We start from the raw sequence: 4167 nt of genomic DNA on the forward strand, positions 1-4167 counted from the left end.
TGCACCTGTACATAACCAGGTATCACTTCATATAAGATATCTTTAATTTGCTTTATTCCTGCATAATACCATTTCTTATAAAAAATAGTGTAATTCCCTTTTTTAATGTAATCATTTAAAAACAGCGGTTGCTTTAAAATCTCTTCTTTACTAAAAGTACAATCAATATGCTTTCTAAAATCTCCCCATGCCTTGATAACTTCTTTATAGAATTCTGGAATCCCATTCATCATATTCTCTTTGGGCTTCATCCATAATATATATTCTTGCATTTCCCCACATTTATTTAAAAAATATGTCATCGCATCTTTCCATACGTGTTTTTCTTCTTTCCAGTATTTATTTACAGTTTTTATTCTTATGCTTTTCATTCTGATAAGTGGATCGATTAAACCTAACCCCCCTTCTTCTACTTTACCAATTATGGTATTATAAGCTATCTTGGAAGGTTTCCCGTCCCATATAAAATCTAAAACAATAGCTTTTATCTTCTTATAAACACTCATTGGCAAACTCACTGTACCTAAAACATACCACATTTTTGATAAAAATAAGGAATTTAAAACTAAAACTTTCCCCTTTAAAAACAAACCTCTTAATTTCCAGAAATGTAATCTTTTTTCCATTCCTTTTAAAACTTCCTCCCACACTAAATCCCTTGTTTCATTTTCATTTTCACCAACCCTTATACCTAAAATCTTCATATTGGTTTTCTCCTCTTTAAATTGGATTTTTTCTGGTAAAGCCTTTGTTTTTCCTATTCTCATGTATTTCGTTTTTTCCTTATTAATTTTTGCTCCTGTTCCTTTACAATATCTGTTTAAAATTTCCTCTGCTTTTTCAATACTTTTAATATCTTTTACTATTAAAGTTGTATCATCAGCATATTGAAATATTTTTTGTTCTGACTCTGTTCCTTTTATACATAATCCTCGTATTTGCTTTTCATTATCAATTGCTAACCCCAATGTTTCAGATACAAGTGTGTATAGTAGTGCTGACATTGGACACCCTTGTCTTATCGATCTTGTTACTTTAAAATCTTTAGTTAAAAAACCATTTACTTTTATACAGCTTGTTATATCTGTATATAAACATTTTATCCATTGTAGATATCTTTTTCCAAAACCAAATCTCTCCATTACATTCATCATATATTTGTGTTCCACTCTATCAAAAGCTTTTTCCAAATCTACACTAATTATATATCCTGTTTCTTTTTCCTCTCTCATATACCAGATTATGTCTCTTATATTGTTTATGACATCCGTTATGTCTCTTTTTAGAACCGCATATGCTTGATTTGTTTGGATTATGTTTGGTACAACTACTTTCAATCTGTTAGCTAAGACTTTCGCTAAAATTTTATAGTCTGTGTTCAGCATACTTAAGGGTCTATAATTTTTTAAGTCTTCCTTGTCTCCATTTTGTTTATAAATCATTTTAACCATTCCTTTTTTCATACTGTTAGTTAACTCCCCTTTTTCATAAATATCACTGTATATTATATTTAAAATAGGACTTAAAACATTTTTAAAAACTTTATAAAACTCAACTGGTAGTCCATCTATTCCTGGACTTTTCCCATTTCTCAACTGATCAATAGCTGTTTCTATTTCTAAATCTGTTATCTCACTCTCGCACATTTCCTCGTCCTCTTTATTTATTTTTACTGTTATTTTTTCTAATAAGAAATTTTCATCATTTAAAACTACTCCATTTTCTGTAAATAATTCCTTATAAAATCGTCTAGTTTCCTTTAAAATTCCCTCTTTGTCCTCTACAGTTTTCCCATCTTGTGTTTTTATACATTTGATTATAGCTGCTCTCTGTCTTGTTTTTTCTAATTCATAAAAGTATTTAGTACTTCTTTCTCCTTCTACAATGTCTTTAGCTCTGCTTCTAATAATTACTCCCTTACACTTTTCTTCTTCGATTTTCTTCAGCTTTTCCTGTAATTCTATTATTTTGTCAACATTTATCCCATTTACTTTACTCATTTCTTCATCCCATTCTTTTCTAATTTGATTTTCCTTGAATTTTTTTGCCTTTTGTCTTTTTTCTGATATATTTATTGAGTATTCTTTTATTCTATTTTTCAGATTATCCCACCATAAACTTGTTTCTGTTTCAAACATTTCATCATTCACACTATTGATTATTATATTTTCTATTTCCATTTTATACATTTCTATTTTGAACAACTCAGTGTTGAGTATCCACACTCCTGCTCCTTTTTCAATCTCATTAAAATTCATCGTTATCCATATAAAATCATGATCACTCTCACTATAGGTTTTGTAGAAAACTTTGTTAACATATTGTACTTCTTTCTTCTTACATAAAAACAAGTCAATTCTACTTTGCTTTAAAATCCTATTTACAATTTGTCTTCTTGAATATTCTCTTTTCATACCATTTTGCTCTCTCCATACATCTACCAAATCACATTTCCTCATTAAATTCTGTAGTTCATTTCTTCCTCTGTCTGTTCTAAAATCCATTGAGTCATCTTTATCTATTCTTTGCATGGCAACATTAAAATCTCCTAAAATAAATATGTTTTCATTCTTATCTATTAACTTATCTATTTCCTTATAAAAGTTATATTTCTCCTTTTCCTCATTTGGTGCATGTATGTTGCATACTCTAAAACTTTTCCCATTATACATAACTTTTACAATTATAATTCTTCCATTTGTGTCTTTATAGTCTAATTCTACTTTTTCAAAAATCCCTCTTTTTATCAAAATTGCTACCCCTCTTTTCTTTTCTATATCTCCATTACTAAATATTTCCCCATTCCACAATTTCCTCATTTCATTTTTAATCTCATCTTCCCACTTTGTCTCTTGTAAACATAATATATCACACTTTTTTGTCAAACACGTTAATCTTTCAAACTTTTCACATTTTGACAATCCTCTTACATTCAGTGATACCACACATACATTACTCATTAGGATAATTATTGGATAAACCAATAACCACCATTCATTCTGAGTCACTGTCACTTAAACAAATGTTTCTTGCATCTCCTTTTTCAAATTTTTTCCTTTCTATTCTTTCTTTAATCTATTCTCTTCTCATTTTCTGCCGTTGTAGAACCAGTTCAATGTTTAAGCCACTTTTACATCTTGATTTTAAATCTTTTATCTTTTTTCCTTTTTCTTTCCAGTCCATAATTCCCCCTTTCAAAATCCATTCCTCTTACCTCATTTAGTGCTCTTGTTTCATTGTCCTCAGTCCTTTTCTTCTCCTGTCTCTCTTCATTGTTCAGTTCTATAGCGCCTTCATCATATTGTTCTTCATCAAATTGTCCATTATTTGGTTCTCCTTCCTCCTCGTTTGCTCCTTCTCCCAGTTCCATTCCTTTATCCTCTTCCTCATATCTATCCTCTTCTGTATTGTTTTCTTCTCCAGTTTTGTCCTCCTTCCTTTCTGTTGCCGTATTATCAAGTGACACTTGTATTTCCATCCTTTCCATTTCCTCCTCTTTTTCACAGTTACATCTTGTCGATGCCCTCTCGCAGCCCTGGCACTGCAGAACTTCGCAGTCCCGCACATAATGCCCCTGCTGAAGACATCTTCTACATGTGAACTTTGGGCAGTCTTTCTTCTCATGCTCTGTACTGGAGCAAAGTCTGCACATTTTCAGTTGATTATCATGAATCACTCTGAAATATTGTATCCCTTCTTCTGTCACAAAGCCAACATTGTATGGTAAAGATTTAACTTCTTTGGGAAATTTTACCTTCACAAAGCGTGTTCCGTCTGCCACCATTGTTCCCGGATGATATTTTCTTCTTATTGGAAGTATAGGAGTTACTCCCAAATTACTGAGTTTTTGTTGTATCTCCTCATCCTGTATGTAACTGGGCAAGTTCAGAAAAGATACCATTTATAGTTGAGTTTTCAATTTCTCTTACCATCATTGTTAGTGTGGCTTCTTTCTTATATTCTCTTTGATATCTTGCTTGCTTCTTTAGTTTGTTCAGCATTTGTTGTTTCTGACTTAAATCCTTCCTTTGTCCTTCAATATTCTTTTCGCTTTCAAAACTTGCATTTGATTGTAGTTCTCCTTTCTTTTCTTGACCACCTCCTTTTCCTTCTTTTTTCTTTGAGACAACTGTTGCCCATGTCTCCTTGCTGTTATCTCCATTATCT

Source organism: Danio aesculapii, chromosome 4 (genome assembly GCF_903798145.1).
Source record: "Danio aesculapii chromosome 4, fDanAes4.1, whole genome shotgun sequence".
Classification (NCBI taxonomy): domain Eukaryota; kingdom Metazoa; phylum Chordata; class Actinopteri; order Cypriniformes; family Danionidae; genus Danio; species Danio aesculapii.